This window comes from Furipterus horrens, unplaced genomic scaffold (genome assembly GCF_987537825.1).
Source record: "Furipterus horrens unplaced genomic scaffold, mFurHor1.1.pri manual_scaffold_6, whole genome shotgun sequence".
Lineage (NCBI taxonomy): Eukaryota > Metazoa > Chordata > Mammalia > Chiroptera > Furipteridae > Furipterus > Furipterus horrens.
The window spans coordinates 133,715,955-133,742,538 of record NW_028327176.1 but is presented as its reverse complement, the minus strand read 5'-3'; the positions used below and the strand labels follow the sequence as shown (position 1 = coordinate 133,742,538).

The following is a 26,584-nucleotide window of genomic DNA, read 5'->3' as shown; positions in this document are numbered from 1 at the left end:
TAATTTGCAACTCTACACAGGAGCTGGTTTAAAGCCGTTGGCATGCAGTCCTTCTACACATCTCTCCACATTTCACTTATTTTTAGGATTAAAAAAGACCCATATCGTGTGATTTATTCACATGTCTTCTTCTGGATCATTTCAGGATTAATAATCTGGTTTGTGTATTATCCATGTCTTCATTTCTCGTTTGGCCTGTTGTTTATGTTCTGGACATTCCTCATTAGCATTTCTGTTAAATGATAAGCAGGGAAAATACACATAAACATACAACTCTAGCAATCAGTTTTGCTATTTACAGAGGTGATTTTAATGCTTTTTTAGCTCATGGGAATTTCAAGAGAGATCTCTCTGTATTAGCCTTCTAATAGAACTGCCAGCTCTCTTAGAACTCAACCAGCCTCTGTGTGTGTTTAGTGAACCCCACCTGGGCCGCAGCTGAACGAAGGCAAGTAGGGGAGAGATCTGCAGAGGTAGGTTTGGCCTCGTTATACCCAGATAAAGGCCACTCCTGAATTTATATAGAGTGTGAAAAGGGTGGGAACTTGTATTCATTTGCTAGGGCTGTCATAACTACAGACTGAATGGCTTAAATAACAGAACTGGAATTTCTCACAGTTCCAGAGGCTTGAAGGTGTCAGCAAGATTTTTTCCTCTCTCCTTGGCTTGTAAATGGCTGGAGATCTCGTGATCTTCCCTTTGTGTGCATCTATATCCTAATCTCTTCTTGTAAGAACACCAGTCATACTGGATTAGGGCCAATCCTAGTGACCTCATTTAACTTTAAATACCTCTTTAAAGTCCCTGTCTCCAAATACAGTAACATTCTGAGATACTGGGTTTAGGGTTACAACTTATGAATTGTGGGGGAGGGGAGGATGCCATTCAACCCATAACAGAATCTCTGATTAAAACAAGATGTTTAGACTACCTGGATTTTAATAATACATGTTTCTGTCTTCTGTAGTTACAAAGAATTGAAAGTCTTGCAAGGTACCCTGTGTTATATTTGTACCCTTAAAAGTCTTGGATCACAGTGAGGGTTTGCGTGTGTATGCGCACACATGTGCATGTGGGTCTTTTCTCTTTGGCATCAAATTATACTGTGTCTATTGAAAGTTTAAAGATCAGTGCATTTTCTCCTATTCAGAAAGTACTAATGTCCAGCTTTCACTAGAGTTCTTTTCATCTCCAAGGCTCTCAAATATTGACTAAGTAAGTACAAATGGAGGAAGTCTAGCTAAATAGCCTCTCTTGGAGGACCAGCCCAATGGACTTAGAATACACAGTGATTTGCTGTCTTTGCAAACAGAAGCAATTAGAAATCTTTTATTATTGGTTATAATAGCAAGTGACATCTTCTATTACGTTTGGCAACTGACATATCAAATTGCATTTTAGTTGGTTGTTACACATGAAATAGTAGAATATGAGTAGACTAAAATTGAGAATTTACAGCCCTGGGGCTTAGAATATATGACATCTGGGGGTTACCATGACAACTCATCAGGATGTTGCTTTGTAATCTTTTGGATTAGGTTTTAGCCCAGGGTCACTGGATTGAAATTGGGGGGGGGGATTGGTAGCAGGACATGAATGTTTTCCCTTTACTAAATGGTATTTGAATTTGTAGTTTGGTCATGTTGCTAAAGTCAAGTAGAAATAACACTTGAGGGAATATTTAAATTCTACAAAACATAGACAGGATCACATTTGTCAGTGAGAATATTCAGATGGAGTGGTCTGGAAAACAACAACTGGAAGACAGGATTTCCTGTCATTCGTCAGTGGATAAAAAATATGCAAGTATCCCTTAATAATATATGTACACCCCTGAACAGTTATAGGTAAGTGAAATTTAATCCTTTTTATAATTGTCTTATGTTATAAAATTGGAACTGAACATGCCCCAGAAAGTAATATGGCCACAAAGTAAACCACAGCTGCTTTCTAGTGTCCCATATCCTCCATCTCAGCCGGAAATGGCCTGCAGGGTGTGGAATTGGGACCATGGAAGAAAATTGGGCAATGTGCGGGAGGAAGTGGCTGGAAAACTGCGCACCACATTCCTCAGCCCTCACATTGGCCTTGGCCACAAGCACCATGACAGTGTTGTGCCTCTCAGACATGCTCCTCAACAAGGACGATCAATGGAAGTAACCTGGGCGCACGCAGGGTGGGGGAGGGCGCGCGTGCGCGCGCCCTCTCCCTCCTCCATCGCTGCCGCCTCCTTCTGCTCCTCCTGGTGCTGCTTGTGTGCTCTTTTGGTGCGGTCCTGGTGCCTCTTTAGTGAAGCGGCAGCTGAAGAGACTCCAGCGCTCGCGATGGCCGACGAAAAGCCCAAGGAAGGAGTCAAAACTGAGAACAACGATCATATTAACTTGAAGATGGCAGGGCAGGACGGGCCCATGGTGCAGTTTAAGATTAAGAGGCAGATGCCGCTTAGCAAACTAGTGAAGGCCTATTGCAAACGGCAGGGTTTGTCAATGAGGCGGATCAGATTCCGATTTGATGGGCAGCCAAATCAATGAAACAGACACACCTGCACATTTGGAAATGGAGGATGAAGATACAGTTGATGTGTTCCAGCAGCAGACAGGAGGTGTCTACTAAAAAGGGAACCTGCTACTTTACTTAAGAACTCTGTTCCTCCAGACCAAGAAGACATTCTCAATTAGCACACTGCAATTTGGTTCCACCACATCCTGACTACTACAGTATAGTTTTCTCTATTCTTTCATTTTCCCTTTCCCCTTTCCTTTATTGTACATAAAGTAACTGATGTATGTGCACAAGCATTTGCATTTTTTTTTTTAAACTAAATGGCCAATGGTATGTTTTGAGTGACATCAAATGGAGATGGGATGGGGAAAAATACTGGTTCTGTGAAAATACCCCCTTTCTCCATTAGTGGCATGCTCATTCAGCTCTTATCTTTATATTCCAGCAAGTTATTTTGCTCTCGCTGTTTAACAAAAAAAGGACATAAAAATCCTTGCATACCTTGTTTGATTGGAGAATTTTAATGTTTTTCATTTATCATTGTAAAACCAAGGACAATTTTATAACTTTTTTGTATGTAGCTGTTACATGTAGGGCAATCTGTCTTTAAGTAGGGATAACTTACTCTAAAAGAAATGAATCCTGGATAGTTTTCCCTTCAAGTCAAGTGTCTTGTTGTTTAAATGAACTTCTTGTTTAAAATGGAAAAAAAAAAAAAAAAAATGGAAGCCACCTGGAAACTGAAGAACTCGGTTCCCAAGTTTGATCCCAGTTCTGCCTCTGACTGTGTGATTATGGACAAAACACACTCAACTCTGGGTTCTGCTGGAAATGAAGGGGTTGAGTGTTTTCTGCTGGTGAACTCTGCTATTTATCATCATGTGAGGCAGGGCCAAGTCAACTCATGTCTTTGCCCACATTTTCATCATTACTTTGCCGTAGAACTACCTTTCTATGGTTAGTGGGAACCCCTAATAATTAAGAGACAGTTAAAGGATTTCTCCCTGTCCCCATAAAATTTTAGGTTTTATTTCTGAAGCAAAGGCTGCCATGTAGTAAGGAGAGGATGAAATCCCAGACAGAAGACAGCCAGTTCCAGTAAGTTTTCCAACTACCACTATCATCAGCATCAGTTCAGCTAATACCTACTGAGCATTTCTATATGGGGACAGTGCTAAGCATTTTATTTACATTATGCCGCTTAATTCTTACAACAAATATGTACATGTATAAGTGTGTGGTATGGTATATAAGATTGAGCATTTGCCATCTGCCAGGTGCTATGTTGAAACCTCACAATAACTCAATGAGGTAGATAATGGATTGCCAGTTATACATCACAACAAAGGTGTTATTAATTAGCTCTGTTTTTTACAAGTAAGAAAACTGAGCCATAACTAGTAACTGATAAAGCAGGGATTTGATGAAATGGTATAGCCTGAGAACCCATCCTCATAATCTCTCTGCTGGTGGTTCTCCACACCTGTGTGGCAGTAATAGTCAGCTAAGGAGTTTTTAAAATACTATATGGATCCCAGGGCCCCACTCAACATCAGTCAGATTACCTGGGGTTGCCACCTGCACCCGTGTATGTTAATAAACAGCCAGGGTTAGGAGCCACTGCTTCAGGTAGAACACTGGGTTATGTGGTTGGGTTGTTAGTTGCCTATAGCCCCATAGCCAGCTGAAGACCAGCCTAGGCCTTGCACCCGCCTGCTTACTTGAAAGTCCAGAACCTTGACAGCACTGTGGCCTACAATGCAGCTATTATTACTGTTATCAGGGCTCATACCTACCATCATGCCTTGTTTCCCTTTTCTACTCTAAATTCCAAAGCCACAAATTTGTTCAGGGTCTTTTAAACACGTGTAATAGACCACATTATGATAATCAAAGAAGAGACTTCTTATTGGAACCAAAGCAGTTATTTCACATTTCAAAGCATCACAGTTAACTCATCATCACCATGGTTAATGTTGAGTCATTGTGCTCTTTCCTCATTGAGTGAAACCTTCCACCAGCAGAGTCAAGGACAGTGGTCCAAAGCTTTGATGCACATTGCAATCACCTGGGCCCCTTTAAAAACCACGAATGCTTGGCTCCCATCTTAGACGTTCTGATTTTACTAGTATGTGGCCTGGGCAGTGGGGTTTTTTTAAAACTTTCCAGATGATTCTGATGTGCAGCAGAGTTTGAATTGGTGATTTAAGAACTTGGTCTGTAAGTTCACAGGTGTGTTGACTGTGGAATGACCTCTGTGGACTGAATTCACTTTTCACCACTCTGGCGATGTCTCCCCATAGTCCTCTTTTGCATTTTAGCCTGCGTGATGAATTTGTATACTACCTTACACAGAATTCTACCTTAATGTCCAATGATGGTTGTTCCCCAGAGGTTGTTCTTAGGCGTAGGCTCTTCAGGTGATACTGGTGATGTGTCTGTGAGATATCTTTGTAAGGTTTAAGCCTCATTGAACTCTCTTATTTTCAGTATGTGATGTATTTCTTTTTTAATGGTTTTACCTTTTAAAATGTATTTATGATTTTAATATATGTTGCTTTTTACTTCCAAGAGCAAGATAAACACCTCTTCCACATAATGCTTTACAGTAATAAACAACTTACAGATCTTTCCCCAAATCTGTTGACCATCAGATTTCACTATTGAGAGATAGCTGACATGCCTGTAATGCTTAGCAGTTGATAAAATCTTACAGATAGAAATATGGTAGGAAGTTGGGAGACTCATACTTAATCTTCAAAGAGTTTAGGAATGTCAAATTAACTCTATCAACTGGAAAGTATAGTTGGATTTTTAAAGCAGAAGGGTAAATTTGTTGACAAGTTTGTAAATGTAGTTGATCTGGAAATTCATTTTAAGGTAGATACTAGGTGTTAAACTGAGATTTTTAAGGGGAAAGAGAAGTTTGGTGGATAATGGGGGGGCAGGTAATTTGCAAAATGGAACAACATTTGGCAAAGGCTAAGAGATAGAGAATGGAACGTTGCAGGACTGTAGGCCCGCTGGGCTGGTCTGAAAGGTATAAACTAGGTATGACAGATAAGGAGAAAGGATTGCTGAGAGGGAGCTTGTTGTGTGAGATTTAAAACAAGAATACTTTGGAAGAACTAAAAAAACAGGCATATTTGAGGGAGCGTCTCTTTTCCTTTGTGCAATTGTCGAAATCCAGCTGGTCTGTAGTTGTGCTGGTATTATGGATCATGAACAAGGCAGGTCATTGGGGTTGGTTATTAAGTTTTTCTTGAGGGAAAGGCTTTTGAAATTCTTTCTCCTCTTTAGGTTTAAAAATTTCTCATTCTGAAGTCTTGTCTACATCTTGCTGCTGTAATTCCCAAGCCAAGAAGAGGGGGTTAGGACGCCTGTCTTTTGAAGTGCAAGGGTCAGAGCAGGAAGGGGCTGTCACGGTTGTTTCTCTTTGTTCAGGAATTAGAACATGTGAGCAAGTGGTTCCACCCCTCATTTTGTGAGCTGCTTTCCTCCGCTATTTCCTCATTTTTCCCATGACGTTTCAGGCTGTTTCCCCACAAGACTGGAAGGCCTGAAAGACGCCATTGTTTCACAGGAGTGCGAGTTTGTGCATACTTGCTGATCTGGCTGGCTGGGGTCTGAGTGTGGGTGGGACACGCGGAGGGGGATGCAGCCTAGAGAATGTGTGGAGCATATTTCTGATAGTGGCAAACACTTTCTGTTTGGCAGGCATCTGTAGAGGCTTTTTCTTCATACTTTTAAAATATTTTTTACAAACTGCAGTCTGCCCTGGTAGACAGAAATAGGGTCATTCCATTAGGCTAAGGAAAGTTTCTTAACAGTAGACCAGATGGATGAAGGCCTCATCTGAACTTCACTGCATCTGCAGATAAATGCAAACTTTTGTTCTCGTAAGCACACATACTCCTTGGTGGCCTGCCCAAGGTTCATGTGAGCTCTTGGAGCTTTGCAGCCCTGCATATTCTGCATGACAGATCTTAGTCCACGTGTACTTTTTGAGGGTACAAAATATTAATTACAGTACGAGGAAAAACGCAGTAAGAGAAACCCTAGCTAAAAGCTGAATAGATTTTTGAGCAAAGGAGATCAGGGGTTAATGCAAATGAGATTTTATTTAAATAAAGTTAATGGTATATTGTCTTTACATTAACTTTTAAGGAGTTGGGTGTGTATCTGATTAAGAGTAATATGCCAGTAGAATACACTACGTTTATATCGACTTCTGAAGTAACATTAACATTTTTAGCCAGATTTCCAAAATTCCATATTATTTCAAAATGTTCTCAATGATAGCAGTGACCTTGGGACCTAAGGTCAGTGTTGTGAGTTGATTGTACCCATCTCTTCACACCTCCATGTTCAGTGAGTCAGGTGGAAAGTGCGAAATCAGCCAGGGTGGGGGTATTTACACCACGGAAATCAGCAAACACTCCACCATCAAAGGCTGTTTTTCAACATTTAGCAGCACACCCCTGCCCAACGTGGAATTTAAAATTTAAGGAGTCTTCTCCTGAGGCAAATAATGTAGTGTTTCCACTCAACATAACAGCCAGTGGGAACCTTTTAAAATATAAATCAGGCCTGCCTGGAAACCCTCCATGGCTCCCCATTTCACTTGGAGGAAAAGTCTCACTGTGATCTGAGATCTATCTACCTGTGCTCTAACTGCCCTTGGCCCCTCTTTCCTTGTCTCCACCTCTCTCCTCCCATTCTTACCTCCAGACCCTGCTGCAATCATAGGGCCTTTCCCCCAGGGCATTAGTTCTCAAACTTCAGTGTGCATCAGTATCACCTGGTGGGCTTGTTGGGTCCCACTGTAGCATTCCTGAACCAGGAACAAGTTTCTAGGTGATGCTATGGTCTACTTTGAGACCCACTGTTCTAACTCACCTCCACCCAATTTTTTACCTCTCACCTCCTTTAAGGCATCAATCCACTTTCACCTCCTCACCCACCCTGACTATCCTATTTAAAATTACAGCCTTCCTCCACCCCATTTCCAACTTTCTGTCCACAGTTTTGTTTTGTTTTGTTTTCAGTGCACCTAGCACTAGTTTGTACTTATCCTGGTTTGTGTTTATTGTCTGTCTCTGCCCCACCCACCACTGGATTCTAAATTCCACGAAGGTAGGTGATTTTTGTCTATTTTCTTCACTAATGCATCTCAAGTCTCTAAAACGGTGCTCAGTTAGTATGTGCTCAGTTAATATTGTTGAATGACTTGGTGAATGAACAACATTGAGCAATGAATAATGTACCTCAGATTTGGGCCCCAGACTCTTTAATTCTAACTCACTAGAGAAATCTTAAGAACACTTTCTGCAGTTTTGTGTCTCAGCTTCGCTGCTTTTAGGATAATGAGGGGATCTATCTGCCCTCAGCGAAAATTTTGGAAAAACCTGATGATTCTTAAATAGTAGGTGCTCTTCGATTTAAATTTTGACCTCAAAAGCCCTAAGCCAGTGGTCTTCAAACTCTGGTCTGCGGAAGTTCCCTGGCGATACTTGAGGCATTCTGCAAACACTTAATTTGCATTTCATTTTTAATATATTTTAAACAGTTTTTATAGCCATAATAAAAAAAAAACATATGCACTCTTTAACATGTTACGTATCAAATTTTAACACATTACCACCACCAATGCCTTGAATTGGACTCTCAAGTTAACCATGAAATTAAGTGTTTTTTGCTGTTTTGGCTTATATATTTGAACTTCTTATAAAACAGAGTCATTGATAAAGAAGTTCTGTACCAGTGTTTTTCAGCTTCTAGCCTGATTAGAAATTGAACAAGCAAAGTCCTCCTGTTAGACATGTTCAGCACGCTCAATTACATGCCAGGCAGGATTTGGGTGCCTCTGTTGGGTGTAGGCTTCTGTATGAATTATGGCCAGTTGTACAATAAGTGAACACAACACGCTTCACTTAGTAACATGTATTGTTCTAGGGTCCTGTATGCCCACTCTACATTTTGGTTGCTCCTTGATGGATTGGTAAAGATATCAAGTAGTTGCCAGATTATCATTAGTGATTAAAAATGAAATTTAAAAGATTTTTAACCACTGAATTTTTTCAAGCCTTTGGGTTAGTTTGAGGCATGTCATAAGATTACAAAATCAATCACTAAAGAACTATTATCTCCCTGACCGGGTAGTTCAGTTGGTTAGAGCATCATCCCAGTACGCCAAGTATATGGGTTCGATCCCTGGTCAGGGAACATACAAGAAAATCAACCAATGGATGCATAAATAAGTGAAACAACAAGGTGATGTTTCTCTCTCTTCCCATTCTTCTTTCTTTTTCTAAAAAAAAAGTCAAATAAAAATTAAAAACAAAAAACAACTCATCACCTCCAGTATAACTATTCTTTGCTGTTCCGATCCACTCATTTCCAGAACTTGGTTATGGATATTTCCCAGAGTGCATTCCAAAGGATACAGTTTTATTTGGTCAGGTTGATTTCTCCGTTTCAGATAGTAAATAAGAAGCGTGGCAGAGAGCAAGAGAGTTATCTGAAATTTTGTCTGCATCTGTTTCGTCCCTGATATTAGAGATCTAGAATTCAGACAGAGAGTGATGCCTGCAGTTACCCATGACTACCAGGATTTTCTTAATACAGTGCAGCCAAATACAACTGCAGAGGTAAAACTACAGAAGTAAAGTGTCACTTTTAAGTCAGTTAATAAGCCTACGACTATCTTAAAGCCCCACTCCCTGCTATCTCAAAAGGCCATTGAATGTATTATAGGAAATAGTTATGCTTTGTGGAACATTTTGTAGACCTCCTTTCACATCCATCTAGTAATGCACTTAACACTGTCTTGTAGTTTGTTGTTCTCTCCCCCACACTATAATGGAGCTCCTTGAAAGGAAGAAATGGGTCTCATTAGTGCCAATGCGTGACCTTACCTAGCACATGGTGGCTTCTCAGCACATGTTTATTAAATGAAACCGCACAGCAGAGGGGAGCAAGTGTGAAAGGAATGATGCAGCCTCCTATTAAATACACAATCAGTGCCTTTTCACACTAAGCACTTTTTAACATTAGAAAACATATTTGATGTTTCCATGATTCCTCATGGACAGTCATTTTAAGTTTTCTTAATTCTTTCTAGAAATGCCTTTTGACTTTGACCTTTCTGTGTCATCCTGCAGCCATGCCCTGGTTCCTCCTCCTCCCCTGCACCCCTCGCCTGGACTGTGGAAGCAGCCTCGCAGCCCTCTTCCAGCCCCGTCCTCCCTCACAGTATCACTGCTCTTGTCTCCTTACTAAGCAAATCCCTGCAAGTCCTTCGGCCTCCTGCCTGCGGCAACAGGTGTCCACCTGTGCTGTCCAGTACGGTGTCTGCGAGCCTCATGTGGCTAGTCCAAACGGGGATTTGTTATATGGACATCAAACCAACACACTATTTCAAAGACTTAGTATGAAAAAAATATAAAATATCAATCATTTTTATATTGATCCCATTGTTGAAAGGGTAAAATTTTAGATATATTGAGTTAAGTAACATAATGTCTTTTTTACTTTTTTAATGGGTCTACTAGAAAATTCAAAATGATGGTTCATCTTATGTATCTGTTGTTCAGTGCTGGTCTAAGCTGTATAATGACATTTGAAGTTTCTTATCACCTGGCCTCAGTGACCTCTCCAGCCTCATAGCCCAGTCCTTCCTGCCCTCCTCAGAATTTGTCATTATCCCGAGACCTTACCAGGTCTCTATAGTGATGGCGTTTTTCCCCACATTGTCTTCTTCTTTCTGGAATATCCTTCTCTTTGTTAGATATAAAATCCTACTCAGATGTTTAGAACCTGACTTACGTGTCCCATGCTGGTGAAGTTATGCCCCGTTTCCTCAGACAGAGCTAGCTGCTTCTCCCCATAACAAGGTCATGGCCCTTCCATTACTGTGCTTACCTTGCTGTTCTGTCATTAGGTGTCTTCTTAGGTAGACTTCTCAAAGGAAAAAGCTGCAACTTAATCTTCTGATGACCCCTGAGGACAGTAGTTGCTGTGTACTAGACATTTAATTGACATTTATTAAATTAATATATGTGAATTAGTTTCATCCTGTTGCACACACTGCTATTTTTACATGAAACCAGCCTTGATCATCTGAGCCATTGGCCGTGGAAAAATTGTATGGTGTGGTGGGTAGCCCTGCACCTCTCCCTCACAACCCCGGTTTCATACTTTTGTGTTCAATAAAATGGCTTCTTTGTTCTCCCTGGTTGACTGATAATATACATTTGAGTTTATGAAATCCATGGTTATTGTGCAAAGTATAAAATGACAGTATAAATTACCACTTTTACTATTTTGTTCTTAGGTATTTCATACTAGCTTTTGTTTGATTAAAGACTCAACTTCTAAACAAGTTTGAAATCCACTGTTCTTATCCTAAATTTCATTTACATTTTCATTTCAGATGTTTCATTTTGGTTTTGATGAGGTGGTTTCTAGTATCCCATGAGTTCAAATAGAGCAAGACTCCTCGATTCTGGCTGCTCCTCGATTCTGGCTGCACAGTACATACAACCTGGCAGCTTTCAAAAATCCTCATACCCAGGCCCATCCCTAGAGATCCTGGTATGATTGGACTGGTGAAGGAGGACGTAGGCCCCAGGAATCATGAAAAGCATAAATACCTTTTAATAAATTGATTCTACAGTGCTTAAAGAGCCAGGTAAAATGTGAAAATGTTGACGTTTTGAATTGATCAATTTTCTTCCTTTGTATTAATGATATTGTGAGTACATGTAACATAAACTTAAGTTCGTACTATGATTTTGGGGTCAAAAACAACATCTAATGGAATCTGTCTTCTGTGGACAGTTTCCTAAGTTTTCTGAAATTTAAAAGTTCCCTTTTCTGTTATTCTCTAAAACCTATATGGAACAGAATTTAATGTTCCTCACTGGCAGAAATAGCTAACAAAAGACAGAGTTCAGGTCATGGAAATAAGGACGGACAAGGGCAGTGGGTGGAAGAGGTTTGCACAGGTAGTGGCCTTCCTGGCGTCCTTGTTAGCCTGAGTAAACAGTGTTCCCCTAACAGAGCCTCTGAGCTCTGCCTGTTGATAAGATCTGACATTTTGCTTAATCACTCTTTAATGATATTCTTCCTTTTGTTCTTGGCATGTGAGAAATGAGCTGTTTTTTAAGGCATGGGAAAGAATTTACTTTAATTCAGTAAAATGGGCTAGTAATGCACATATAATTCTTGTACAGATAGAAGGAAAAATTATCTAAATTCTGTTTCTCAGATCTCTTTTCATACATTTTCAAGAAATTGTAAAGTACCTGAAATCCTATAAAGGAGCTCATCTGGGATAAATATTTTGAAGACATTGGAAGAAAATCCTATGAATGGCATGCTCCGTGTCATTACTGTACCCGGTTAAATGCAAATGTAATGTAAACAAGCGTAGGTTTTGCACATTCTCAGTTTGTTGAAAGTGGCTGTATGCTCTTATTCTTCTAAAGTGTCATCTCTTTCAATTTGAGCTCTTTAGGTAAGAGAAAAGAAGAAGAAAGGAAAATACTTGGAATCAAATCATTTAGAGCAGAAAAAGGAATAGAATCCTTTAGTTAACTCCATTGTTTTTAGTTGGTGTGTCTTCTGTGTGAGACTGATGTCATGCAGATTGAATGCAGAGGCAAACCTAGGGGTGTGTGTGTGTGTGTGTGTGTGTGTGTTAAAGCTCCACACCCACCCAGAATGTGGAGTGAGTGTGAAGGGCTCCACGACAGCCCGGTATCTGTCAAGAATGTACCTATTTTTAACACACTAGGTCAAGTGTCAGCACTCCATAGGAGGTGAGGAAAGGGGTAGAGACCGTGTTGCTCCAAGGATGGTAAACGGCCCTCTGGCGTGTTTACAGCACAGCTGTGCATTCTTAATGGCTCTGCTGCTGCCCTGTCAGGTAAAGTTTTCTTTGCCCATGATGAATGGCAGGGAATTCTTGAGCAGAGAGAACCAAAGAAGCTGGGAGGAGGAAAGGGGAAGGGAAGAACAGAGAAGAGAGAAAAAGAAGCACGCAGCTCCAGAGGGAGATAGTCTGTGCTTTGCAGTTGCTTGTGTGGATAGAAACCAGATGGTAAGCTGGAACACCCGCTTGGCTATCTGAGGAGCCAAACATATGGTTAATGGTCGGGAGAAATAGCTTTCAGAGCCAGGGCTTTGCTGACTGCTTCATATTACAGATTGTTACAGTGTGTCATTACATTGCCAACCTAAGTGCTTAATACCCACTGCGGGTGCTGGGCATACACTTACAAGAAGGACTTTTAGCTCTTTGCTGGCTCTGAATGCAGAACTGACATCATAAGGAGGCTTAAAATGTCTGGTGTTCAGAGGTAGGGAGAGGGGTAATTTTGTAGTGAAAACAAGATTTTTTTTTAACAAGCCAAGCCTTCACTCCACTGAACTGTTTTTCTGAGAACCTTTTTATATGGGTCACACACACACACACACACACACACACACACATGCGCGCGCGTTTTGAAACAGAAATCTAAAACAAAGGCCATGTTCCCCCATTCCAGTGGACTCGACAGCCCCTCTGTACGTGGAAGCCACAGCACTGCACTTACAGGCCCCGCATTTGAAGTTTCTGTTTGGGGAGCTTTGGGCAACAGCAGGCCCATGTTATCTAAGGAACTGCTGAGCCCATTCATCTGCTTTTCACGGCCTGCTTCCTTTTATTTTTAGCCAAATCCGTCAGGCCTGACAGGCGGGTAATTCGAGCCAGAGAAAGGGCAGAGCTCCAGGTCCTTTCCACAAAGCAATTCTTCTCCTCCCTCCTGGGAGGGCTCCAGACTTGGCCTGCTTCAGGCAGATGGATTTGTTGAGTCATGTGAGATCATTTACACAAAAACACAGTGAGGCAGTGGAAATTTAAAAAAAAAAAAAAACGGAGGGGGAAGAGGAGGGGCAGCCAGGGGGAGTGTGTGCTGCCGTGGCTGCTGGGGAGCGTAGGAATTTGCAGCGAGGCAGCTAGACTGAGGAATGCCGTAGATTCATTTGTGTATAAGGTAATGTCTAGTTTACACAGCGGGGTGGAGCCAGGCTGGAGAGGCGCCTTGAACTACTTGCCTGTATTCAAAAGAGAAAGGGGGTGTGGGCAAACTTTAAAAAATTTTTTTTAAAACAACACCCACCAAACAAAGACCACAGTGTTGACAGTCTTGGGTTCCAGTAGCCGTAAACTACCAACAGGATGGTTTATAGAAAATGGATTTGCTCTGTGATGTAATACAAGTTTGCTTTGTCCTGACTCCAGCATGACTGAGGCGGCAGTGGAGGGAGGAGAGGAAACTTGGAAAAGGGCGCTTGGTTAATGGTTTCCAGAGATTATTAGCAGGACTTGAGCAGAGGGAGGAAAGTGGGATATTATGGAGAATTACTTCGAGATGTACCATAATTGCGGTAGGTAAAATAAAGTCATTACTAAGGCTTCCATGCTCAAGAGGAATTGAGCAATGATTCTGAAATGCCAAGGAAGGTATCATTTTTCCCTACCACAGTATTCACTGTCCTCTAGCTTCTGGGACATTAAAATTAAAAACAACAAAGAAACAACCCTGAGCTTTACATCAGGATAAACAGTATTAGCATTTAGTGAGTCAGTTTTGTTTACTGTTTATACAAGCCTTTAAAACATGTCCATTAAAAAATTGCCTCCTGCTTATTTGTGAAGTTCTTTTTTCTTCTCTTCAAATTTGCTTGTAGGCATTAACTGTGCTTGCATGGGGATTTTTTCCTTCTTTTTCTAGAATGAAAGAGTGCATGAGAGAATAATGACTGGGTTATCTAAATGTACATTCATACACCAGATATACAGAAAATATGCTATGTAGAAGAAATGGAATATATTCAGCCTGGTACAGAAAATTAGATTGGGGAGTATTTCAAAATATATACCATGATTATTTTCACTATAATACATTTCTGCAATTCTGCATTTATATATGCAAAAAATCTTTAGCCTCCCTAAAATGTAGGTCAACATCACCCCAGTTCCTCATATTTGGTTAGTATTGTAAAAGTTGAGACATTTTTGCCTCTTTTTCCCCAGACCTAGGTATACTCAGGCTACATGTACAATTTTAGTAATTATGAAACTTAGCTCATAAATTCCTTTTGTTAATACTCATCGCTGAATTGTGATAGTAAGCACTCAGATCACACCTTTACTTGAACAAACACAGCTCTCACAATGGTGCTGCTCCAGTATGTTCCAGACAGCTCTAGTCATCGTACTCTGCATAGTTACAGGGCAACTTTTATTTATTTTACTCGAGGAGAGAGCTGATAAATTTTTGTGGTTGTTAATTGTGTACATTTTGATTACATGTCAGCATTATTGTAATGTCATTGAGTTGTCATTATTTTAAACCTTTAAACATTATTGAGTGTTCTCCCTACACCAGGGTTTCTCAGATTCAGCACTGTTTACATTTTGGACCAGATCATTATTATGAGGGCTGTCCTGTACATGGTAGGATATTTAGCAGCATACCTGGCCTCTGCCCACTAGATGCCAGTAGCCCCCTCCCCCAGTTGTGGTAACCAAAATTGTCTCCATGCATTGCAAGTGTCCCTTGGGGGCAAAATAAGCCCTGGCTCATAACCACTGCTCTATCTTATTTTGGTTTGGAGGTTCATTCTCTATATACCTCATGAGCTGGGCACTCAGTTACTTCTGCGATCGATCGAATTAAGGGTGTAAAATAACATTTTTTCCCTCCCACTATTTATCCTAAAAGTGGGAACTCCAAATTAGATGACATTTTCAAGGCTCAATCAAGCAAGGGTATGGGGGAAGGGGGTGCGAATTTATTCCCAACAGGAGGCCTAGGATTTTGTTACAGAACAGTCTCTCCCTTGGAATTCTGGCCTTAGCAGGTGGAACCCTTCAAGGCCACATTGTAGCGACTTTCCCAGAGCTGTCGAAGAGGAAATGGCCCTGCTGACTGAGCTCAGGGATGTTGACATAGAAAGAAAGGGAACACCTCCTGGAGGGACCAGAGCAGAGAGCCTAGGCCACAAGTGCAGTGGCCCTCTCCAGGCTCACCGCCTTCATATCAGCCCCAGGAAGAGGGAAAGGCAGCTGTGACAGTTCGTTCTTTGGAACAAAGCAGACATCCTCTCCATCTGACTGGCTGTGATCTCAGAAGCTGGAACTCTCGTTAAACAAGGAATGTAGAGCTCTCCCCAGGCTAAGGCAGGCATAAATTTCCTCTGTTTGTTTTGAGAGGACTAGTGTCGACTGCTGTAATGAGATCAGAGGCGACCCCAGGGACAAGGCCTCCAGGTCGGCCAGCACCAGGAGCAGGTTTCTGTGGCTGTTCTCTAGGCTGCTGTTGGAACACAGCGACTCCGCAGAGCACGGTGGTGACATGGTGGGGTGGTTGTGCCCTTGTTTCATTCCTTGCCATCTTTGCCTCTCTGGGGCTACCAAAACATCAGCGTGCAATCATCCAATTCTAAGTCACAGAAAAGTTAATGTAAGGCACAGTCCTTTCCTCAGAACTGAGGATGGACTTAGTTGTGTGCAGAAAATGCAGCCTCATGCAGGGAGGTGACTGCTTGCTTGGGGTGACTGCCCACGCTGCTGAGAGGTACGGTGCTTAGTGCCTGGCAGCCCTGACCCCCTCCTCACCCAGTATCACTCTGTTACGAGGAAGAGCTACGGTGTGAGTCACAACAATATAGCATGGGCTACAAAGAACATCTTTCTACCTCCAGCCAAAATTATAGCTAAATGGTCACCGACAGGACCCTAAATATGGCAGAATTTAGGAAACCCAAACCTGGACATTTAGGGAACCCTAAACTGGACATTTCTGGCAGAATTATATGTTGAGCTGATATAGCTTGGCCAGCTTCTACTCCCTGCCCCTAATTTTTAGGTATGTTGGTTAGAATGGAAAATAGTAAGTGCATGGTGAGCCCAAAAGCAGGAAACGGAAATTGCCTGGTGCCTCATGCCACTGGCTCATGAGTGATTCAAAGCTGGCACAGGCTGTGGGTTCTAGCAGTTGTGGTGTTTATATTCACCCAGAAACTGTTTGCCAAAAGGGGGCAAGAAGAATTTCTCCCAGAGTCTGTGTGGGGCTTTGAGTGTATATGTTTGGGGCGTGGGGAGGGGCGGGGGAACGGAAATCCAAGGTGACAGTGTTAGCTATGGGGTCCCTTGTGGTGCTGTCTACAAGATGTGGGAACTTCAGTTATTTTGCCAGACACTAAACTGGTCTGAGAGCACTGAGAGCCCTAGGCCCTGGGAGAAGCAAACGCTAGGTCCCTGTAGAGAAGTAAATAACCGGGATGTGTGTCACCGTGAAAGGAACAAACCTCACTAAGGAGAGGCTTGTATTGGAAGTACAGTTGACCCTTGAACAACACAGGTTTGAACTGTGTGGGTCCACTTATATGCAGATGTTTACAGTAAATACAGACAGTACCGTAAATGTATTTTGTCATGATTTTCTTAAAAACATTTTTTCTCTAGCTTGCTTTATTGTAAGAATACAGTATATAATATGTATAACATGCAATACATATGTTAATGGACTATGTTATAAAGCTTTTGATCAACAGTTGTGTATTAATAGTTAAATTTGGGGGAGTCAAAAATTACATACAGATATTTTATTGTTTAGTGGGTTGGCACCACGAACCCCTTTATTGTTCAAGGGTCAACTAAACAGAATTCGACCCTCAGGAAAGCAGAGATAAAAGTGGATTCCTAAGATTAATTTCTACAGGATCCCATCCTGCCAATTTGGGCTTTCTTCTGTGGATTAATAAAAGTTTCTTCCGTGAGAAACAAGGCATTACACCCACTCTGGCTTACTAAGCAGATGAGTTTCAGTTGCAAGCACTAGCCCCCAATAATGCAACTGTCCCTCATTACAGCTTGTCCTCAAGGTATTTGAAAACATTTAAATTCTGCAGTTGGAAAGCTTTTATTGGAGAAATAACTGGTCCCCTTGAGCTTCTTTAAAGAGAGATACTTTCCTAGTGATTTCCTTGTCATTGCTTCCTTTTCAGTGGGTCGTTCAGAAGTAACTCACTAACTGGGCTTTCTGTTGAGTTATTTTAGCTTCTCAGCAAAACACAGGAAATGTGTTTGCCTGGATTGTTCAGCAAACCCCCCAAGGGAGAGGGAAGCTGAAATTGTTTGAAGGTCTGTGGGATTCTTTCAGTATAAAATCAAAAAGACCTGGGTCAGTCAGACATGGTTGGGAAACCTTTGGCCTAGATTAATACAATTCAGCCTTCTCAGTCCAAAGTAGACAAATGGTTGGGGATTGCCTAGAACTCTGGGTGGCCACCAAGTACACCCTGTGCAGTGACATGCACTTTTGGCAAACATTGCTTGAGGATGCTAAAATTAAAGCATGATTCTTTTATTTATTTATTAATGGACTGATGAAATCTCTTAGGCTTATTTTTTTTTTCTGAGTATCCAGATGTACCCTGCTGACCTAAAAGTGATGCCGTACTTCTCAAGGGAAAACTCTTCAGTATTTTATTCTTAATTTGAACCTGTTTTTTCATTTAGTCTCAAAATTATTCTTGCCAAATGAGGAATAGATATTAGATATTGATGTTAAGACATCATGAGGATAGAATGGGAAGAAATGGGCTCAACTGGTGCCAGATTTAAGAAAAATCTTCCCAAACATCTAAGTTCAGGCTGCTATAACCTAATGCTATAGATTGGTTGGCTCAAACGACCGTTTTTCACAGTTCTAGAGACTGGGAAGTCTAAGGTCAAGGTACTGGCCAGTCTGTTTCCTAGTGAGGGCTCTCTTGCAGACAGCTACCTTCTTGCTGTATCCTCACAAGCCCGGGGGGGGGGGGGAGGAGATGTTTGGAGACAAGAGAGAGAGAGAACACACAGTCTGGTATTTGTTCTTCTAATGGCTAATCCTATCATGGAGTGACCACGTTCATGACCTCACCTAAACCTAATTACTTCCCAAAGGTGCTGCCTCCAACTATCATCACATCAGGAGTTATGAAGTATAAAGGCAAATATTTACTTCACAACACATTATAATTCAATTTTGCATATACTGAGAGCCTACTATGTCTAAAGCAGTAGGATAGGTGCTTGTCACTTGGGCATAAAACAGACAAGATCTCTTCACTTGAAATACTTATAGTCCGGTAGGGTGATTGAGAGATAAATACCTATGTGCATTTGCAAACAGAACGAGGTTGTGTTGAATGGTGATGGGAGAATAGGAAGAGGGAAAGCACCTCATCTTTTTTGAACACTTCGTCAAGTACTTTCTTCATTTTATTTCAGTTAATGTTCACAACAATCTTAGGAGGTATAAAGAATTTCCCGCAATTTTATGGATAAAAGAATAGAGACTCAGAGAGGGTTAGTAACTTGCCAGAATCACATGCCAAGAGGCAAAGTTGATATTCAGATCAACTGATGTGGCTCCCAAGCCCTGCTTGGTCAATGCTTCCCTCTGGGCTTGCTGCACCCTGTGAAACCAGCAGCAAGGCCAGGAATGCCAGGAGATCAGCCAGGAGATCAAGCCCTGGAGAATTAAAAGAACAAAGAATCCACCAAGTGACAAGAAAGGTGTATAGGAGAAGATACAAACTGATCAACCAAAGCCAACCACCACTAATTTCCAAAGTATTAACATAAATGGCCAACATTTAAAAAGCCAATGATTTTACACATTCTCTCCATTTTCTGGCTTTCTTGAATATCCAAAGCTCTGGGAACATATGCCCTTTTCCTGGTTTAGTGGCCAGCTCTCCAGGCCCCTCCACTCCTCATAGTCTTCTCTGGCTTGACAGTCACTCATCTCATTGTTTTTTAACCCCTACAGGCATCTGAATTTGTGTCCCCTGATTTAGATAGTCACCCAGGGAAGAGAAGTCAGCTGAACCAGGTAACCTCCTGGCAGCTCTTCTGTGTTGTGCCTTTAATTAAGATATTCCTAAATCACTGGAAGACTGATACCAGCCTTTTTAGGGTGGTAGCCCTGAATCTAAATGTTAGATATCCTGACTTCCGATTTGACTAAGTAAGGGAAGCTCCCAGCATGTGTGTCAGAAGTAGTGACATGAAAGCAATGGACTCTGCTGCTTGGCACTGTTGGCCCTCCCCTGACCTCTATCCCTCCCCATCTGGCTCTCAGGGCCAATTTTTTTGTGTACCAGCAGTATGTCTCTTTATAATTTACAGTCTTCTCATTTCCTGTTTCTTATCACAGTTTCCTATTGAACCATAATTCATATGCCAGTTAAGTTTTTAGAATATTAATTTTCAAATTGCCTAACCTATTCTTGGGAAAGAAGGCTGTTGATGCTTGACGGGAAGATGTGCTTGTCTTTCTGGCTGGGGCTGTCTGTTTTCCATGCCATGCTGAAAGGGCAGGGCACAGGGAGCGAGACAGAACAACAGTCATCGTTCAGTCTCTGGGTCAGAACCATGTTATGGCGTGTTTTCTGCCTAAATGTGGGGGTGGTAAGAACGCCAAGGTCCTGGAGAACCAGAGCCACATGTCTGCTTTGAGGGTTGAGAAGCACCTGCAAGAAGATCCTCAAAGAGCTGTGCTCTGGCCCCTCTAGCTCTTCTTTGGGAAAAAAGGAAGGAGCCATCACTTGGGAGGGCTTGTATGCATTTGGGGTGGGAGACAGGAGCCCAATTGTTGCTTTACCTTTGGGTCCTTTAATAAGGGCCACCACACCCCTTACTGTGGAAGAGAGGGATTGGCCAGTCAGTAATTATAATGGTTACATTTATCCAGTCTTGCACAAGGATTCTAGGTGAAGGTTGTCAGGACTTAACCTCAGAGACACGTGAATAACTCCAACCCATAAACACAGGGTGGAGGATATTAGGGTTATTTCTCTCATCTGTTCACCTGACTTCCTAAGCTCCTAAGTCCTCGACTTAGAGAATTTCCTCTAGATTCTTGTCATCTTGCCTTCGCTCCCTTTCTCTCCAAAGCCTTTTGTCCTTTTATGACTTTACTTATTTCTTCCCCACAAGCTCTTCCTTTGGTCCTCATGCTCAGGCCCTCTGCCTAGGCTGCTGGATTTGGTAGTGGGGAGTGCCAAGAGGCCACTTCACAGACTGACCTCAGGGTGCATTATATCTAAAAGCCAGGAAGACCTTTAACAGTCTGAGGAGTAGCCTGCTCACTTCTGTTGGCCTGTCTCCCATAGGACTGCCTAAGCTACCCAGCTTTTAATTGTATTACAAGTCTTCTAGAATGAACATCTTGGAAGCGGGTGGGGGTTTTGGAGAGGGGAGAAAAGCCCAACTCATTATGTTTCAGTCTATATTGGCAATAAGTATTAGTTGCATTTTCAAGGGCCAGGAAATAACACAATCCACACACAAATACAACAGCTTTTTGACAGCTTTAAGCTTCTCTTTAGAGTAAGGAGAAAAAAGTTGGCTTATACCTCTGTACCACATTAGCAGTGATCCAGGTAAAATAGACTTTTCTCTGTGGTAGGTGGAGGTTGATGGTAAATAAATAGTGGTGAAACAGGTAGGCCCAGTCTTGACTCCTTGCTGACACCCTGTCCATGAGAGTGTATGATGGAGAGAAGCCGTAGGTTATGATGCCGTCACCAGAAGCCCGAATCTCTCGACCCCTCCATAGTGAGGACCTGGCTGCTGAGGGGCAATCATCTGTATCACTGAACTGTCTCTAGGTATCTGTTTACTTACCTGCCTTTTAGTCCTTTCTTGGTATCCTCTAGCTTTTCATTCTCTCCTTGGTCTTTTCTTTTACTTACCCTGTCTCTACTTTCCTTCTTACCCATCCTTCTCCCCACCTGGAAAGATGAATTACATTTCATCAACCTTCTATAAGCCTAGGGTTGACCACAGGCCTTGCTGCCCAATGAACCCACTCCATTAGGATCAACTATGTGGAAGTCACATGTTAGCTTATGGGATTGACTTTCTCTGGGCACCCTTTAAAGGCATCTGTACTTGTTTTTTGTTTGTTTAGTATCAGAAGAATTTAACTTCATAAACAATTAAAAACACTAAAAAACAGAATTTTTTTAAAATTCCTTAATTCCACCATAGTAACTCAGATATCATTTTTCTTAATGATTTACTTTTAAGATGCAGTCTCTTTTTTTTAAGCTGTGGATTTCTCTAAGCTTTTTCATAAACCAAATTGGCTGCAAAACAACCAGGTTCTCTCTATTTCAAAGGAGATCGAAAGTACCTGATAGAACAAGGCCAGTCTTCTTGGTTGCTGTCCAGAAGTGAACTGACCCAATTTCTAGAACTGTCATCTGTTCACTGAGGTGTTTCTGTTAATGGTGGTCTTTGTGTGTTGTGTGTATGTGTGTGTGTGTTTTATTGGGGGGAAGGTTTTTTTTGTGGTCTTTGTACATACTTTAATTCTATGGTATCTTGAAATGAAGTCATATCTAGCCCAGTGTATATTCCACATGACTAAGAATTCTTTTTCCTCTCTGCATCTAGTTTTCTAATTAAGAAAACTACTACTGAGATTGATATCAGTATTAAATGAGAGTATTAATATAAAGTGCATTGTACAATCTTGAACATTACACAGCTGTAAGATGTTCTTAATATTCTTGAAAACATTTACAGAAACGATTTTCTTTTAAAAAAAAAATCCAAAGGCAGTCTGCAATGATAATCAACATTGTTTTGAAGATCCTACATTAGGAGCCTACATCATCTTAGGCTCTGTGAGAGCAAAGAAAAAATCTGTTCACAATATTTATTAAGAACTTTATATGTGACCTGATATTTCCCTCAATACTAGCCTCAGTTTTTAGTCTTGACTTTGTCATAGAACCAAAATACATGAAAATGATCTAAACACTTTGGTAGCATGGAGGGCTCTGAGAAGGATCCATAATTTAGTGCAAACTGTATACCCATATTCTGAGGGAACGGGGATCGTGACGTCACTGGGGCTGGGTGGAATTTCCTTGGGGAAATTATGTTCAAGAATCCTTGTCTGTTTATTATCTTCTTGTGCCCACCTTTCCTGTGTTGATACCAGTGTGTACATTTGAATGGAACTCTGACATCAGGCGTCTCTGCCAGACATTTGGACAAACTTCCCAGCTAAGTGCTGGACCATAGCTTCTAAATGGATCAAATACATATATTTAAAAGGAAACAACACGTATAGAGTTCTCCTTTAAAATGCAAACATTCATTAGCATCTGCTTCTGGATCACAAGTAAAAGCATAATTTTTTTCAGTCAATTTAAGATTGGTTAGAATTAGATATTCAATTTTCTTGACTTTGAAGCAATGGCATCATGTGTGTGAGTGGGTGTTTGGATGTATTTAGGCTACAAAGGTAGAATTCCAGGGTCTCTCCATATTGTACATCATTTTTTTAAATGTTATTGTTATGAGTGAATAGGGCATTTGCTTTGAAATCTATGTGGCTCAAATAGCCAGGGGCTGATCTGCAATTTCCTGACCCTTTCTTCTTATTTATAAAAGGCCTTTAATAATATTATGTTCACAGAATAGTAATGTGTGGGGTAGAAATTTATCTTTTGAAAATATAAACCACAAAATTATTTTCTTAATGGTGAAAGATGTTAATATGGGGAATACAGCCTTTGACCTCTGTGCCTGGGCCTCGTGCCATTCGCCAGCAGAGAAAGGCTGATTGCTAGGAACTAAAGGTGATTATAGTGGGCTACTGTAATTATGAACCTCTTTTCCTTTTCCTATAGGACATTTTCTATATTGTTATTATATTATAATTAAAAATAATGCATTTTTTTCAAAGCACTGCAGTTTGATTTAAACCTCTAATTTCAGTCTTTATGGAAAGGTTCAGATATATGAATGCTTCCTAGATGCAATCTGAAAAAATAACACAGAAATAAGGTGATTATAAGGAACCTTACAATGTTTATTCTCTTCTCAAATCCACCTATAAATATTTTTCAAAGGAAATGACTACAAATCTAGTTAAGTAGTCAAAGATATTTTTTATTTTTTATTAATATTTGACAAATTAAGAACCCTTGAACCATATAACTGTTTTACTCTAAAATTTAATTCAAGTAAATAAAAAATAAACCTACTTAATGAACCAACAGCATGGATAAAAACATGGGCCCTTATTCCATTTGAGGGGTTGTTGGATCGTCTGGTTCACTTAGCCCTTAGAAAACTGAGCCCCTAAATTCCCTTCTGGGGTACTGCCTCCCAAGGAGCTCTGTGAAAGGTTCTATTATCTATTAATCCTGGCAGTAATATAGGCAGGCTGCAGCAAATGCCTCTGTGTTCCTTTAGGCTTTGTGGGCAGCAGGGAAGGCATTGAGGTCTTGCATATAGTAGGTGAAGCTCACATGCTAGATATTTCCTTCCCTAAGGAAGTCAAAGCCTGAAACTTAAATAACTGACCTCTCTGGCTTATTGGTTACTATATCCTCAAGTGCTCAGCACCTAATAAGTGCTCAAAAAATAGTTAATAAGTGTTCCTGTCCCTGGGTATCTGCGGTCACTCTGAGCATATAATATGCAGCTTTTCCTTGGCCACAGGCCTGCCCAGTGTCCGTGGCCTCAAGATGCTTGATTTGACCCCCTAGACCTACACCGTTTTGTATGGTAGCCACTAACCCCATGTAGCTGTTTACCTTTAAATTTCATTAAAATTACATTAAATCAAAAATGCAGTTTTCAGTTGCATTAGCCACATTTCAAGTGCTCAGTAGCCACATGCGGCTAGCGGTTTCCATACTGGCCAGCTTTCCATACATGGAGCTTTGCCATGATGGCAGAAATTTGTGTTGGACACAGGACTGCTCTGTGCCTTCTGAGCACCAGCTTATGGCTTTCCTTTCTATCTGTGTTCACAGTACAGCTGTCTGCTTCAGCAACTGAGGTCTGCAGGAACAAGAGACTTCAAGAACAGCCTCGCATTGTGACATGTCTGATCCTTCGCTTCAGTCCCTGCAGCATGACCAAGGTAAGAGGTACTTTGAAGAATCAGCACTTAGGTCTTCTTTGTGGTACCGTGATGTTTTCTGGGTACATAGTGTCTTTCTGTGTTGTGAGGAGATTGCTTTTCCTGCCCAAAGCATTCCAGAGGTTGGAGAGTTATGTGACCCCAGAAAGCAATGTTTCCAGTCAGCATCACAGGAGCTGGTGGCCGCTCTATGGTGGTACAGTTCTCTGGATGTGTTACTTGTGTTCACCTGAGGACTCTGAGTTGCCGAAATATTGGTTATTAGTACCACTGTCTTGATATGAAATTGGAAGATTAAAGCTCTGGAACCAGAGTACCTAGGTTTAAATATCTGCTCTTTCAGATGCTAGGTTTGGTGACCTTGGGAAAGTGTCTTAACTTCTCTGTGCCTCAGTTTCCCTGTCTTTAAAACGTTGATGATAATGGTACCTACCTCATAGGGTTGTCGTAATGACAAAATGAGTTAATATGTGCACCTGTGCTTAATTACATGCCTGTCCATATTATAAGCATTTAATGTTGTTGTTTTTGATGTTGGGACATTGCAATCCCTTAGTCATTATAGGCAGAGAGTCTTCAGTGCATCTGCAGCATTTCCATTTACTCTCTGAGCGGTTCAGCAAGCAGCCATTGATTACCAGATGGGCATTCTGGAGGTGAACAATGAATGAGGCTTTCAGCGAGGGACAGATAATTTGGGGGCAGTGTGGCTACTGTGCTAATGAAGCATGTACCAAAAGTTCTGGAAGCTCAGAAGAAGGAACATCTGACTCTGGGGGATCTGGAAAAGACAGTATAGGGGAGGTGACATTTTGAGTTGGATCCTAGATGATAAGTGGTCATTTCTTGGACTTAGAAGTAGGGCAGGGCATCCCAGGTAAAGGAAACAGCCTATGTTTAGGGGCACAAGTGAATGAGAACATCTGGCACGTTTAGAAAACAACAAGGAGTAGGGCACAGCTAGGGCAGGATTTCCCTACCTCGACTGCTGACTTTTGGAGCAGGTAGTTCTCTGTGTCTGAGAAGCTGTGTTCTGCATTGAAGTGTATTTAGTAGCATCCCCCTCTCTTTACTTCAGTGATGATAGCCAAAAATGTCCCCCTTGGGGGACAGAAACAGCCCTGGTTAAGGACTACACTGGTGGAAGATGGCAGATAGGAGCCAGAGAAGGAGGGAAGGGTCCCATTCTGAGGGCCACTGAAGGATTTAAAACAGGGAAAGGCAGTTCTGGAGGCCTACAAGAAGAGCTGAGTTATAACTTTACCTCTGGGTTGTGACAGAGTTGGAAAGTGCTTTCACATGATTGGTCTTAAAAGATATTATGAAATCCCTAGGCTTTTAGAAAGCCCATTTACCTTATTGAAATTCTTTTCCTAAGCACCCCTTTCCCGTGGATATTTTTCCCACAGCCATTTGTTTGGCCTATTCAGAGGCTACTGCTTTACCCCACCTGAGGAGATCAGGAAAAAATAAGCAGTTATTTTTCTAGAGCCAAGCCAGAGAGAAGGAAACCTTGTGCTGACTCTCGCCCACCTACCACCCACCCCCAGTTTAAATACTTAACCTTTAAGCAGCCTTTGAGAAGTGAGCTTTTGGAATACTGGAAAACCATGATTGGAGGGTGGGGAGGGGAGGAGATCCATCCATGTGGTCATTGCAAACCTTGGCTCCTGTTGGAGTTCGGTATACTGAAAAGCTCAGACAACTCTTGGGAACTCTCTGACTGGCAAGCACAGTTTGCGATGACAGCTTTGCCCTAAGTTTCTCCAGGGCAAAGACCTGATGTCATGATTTGGCTCCTGACACACAGCTGGGAACCAGACTCCTTAGAAGTTTCACGTGTCTCAGTAGGTGTGTCTATGGCTTGGGAAGCTATGTCCTGCCCAAATGGCCCAGTGAACACATTATTTTATATTACAGTATTTTAATTTAATGCAGTATTTTAACTTAATTTAAATTAATGACGCATGATGTGTAACCATCATAGGTCAGCATTTTTCCTTATGGTTTTCTTGGCATAAAACATATAATAGGTCACCCTCTGGGAAGGAAAATGATCTTGGCACAAATAAAACTGGAGAATC

At 41.4% G+C, this 26,584-nt stretch overlaps 1 protein-coding gene and 1 pseudogene across 1 annotated transcript in view; both read left to right on the top strand.

Moving 5' to 3' along the window:
• Window positions 1-26,584, top strand: part of BACH2 (BACH transcriptional regulator 2) — a 337,887-nt gene that overhangs the window by 57,894 nt on the left and 253,409 nt on the right. The window contains exon 2 of the mRNA XM_090279677.1: window positions 24,391-24,500. The gene's annotated coding sequence lies outside the window, so the exon portion shown is untranslated. The remainder of the gene's footprint in view (window positions 1-24,390; window positions 24,501-26,584) is intronic.
• Window positions 2,325-2,823, top strand: LOC150007467 (small ubiquitin-related modifier 2 pseudogene; annotated as a pseudogene).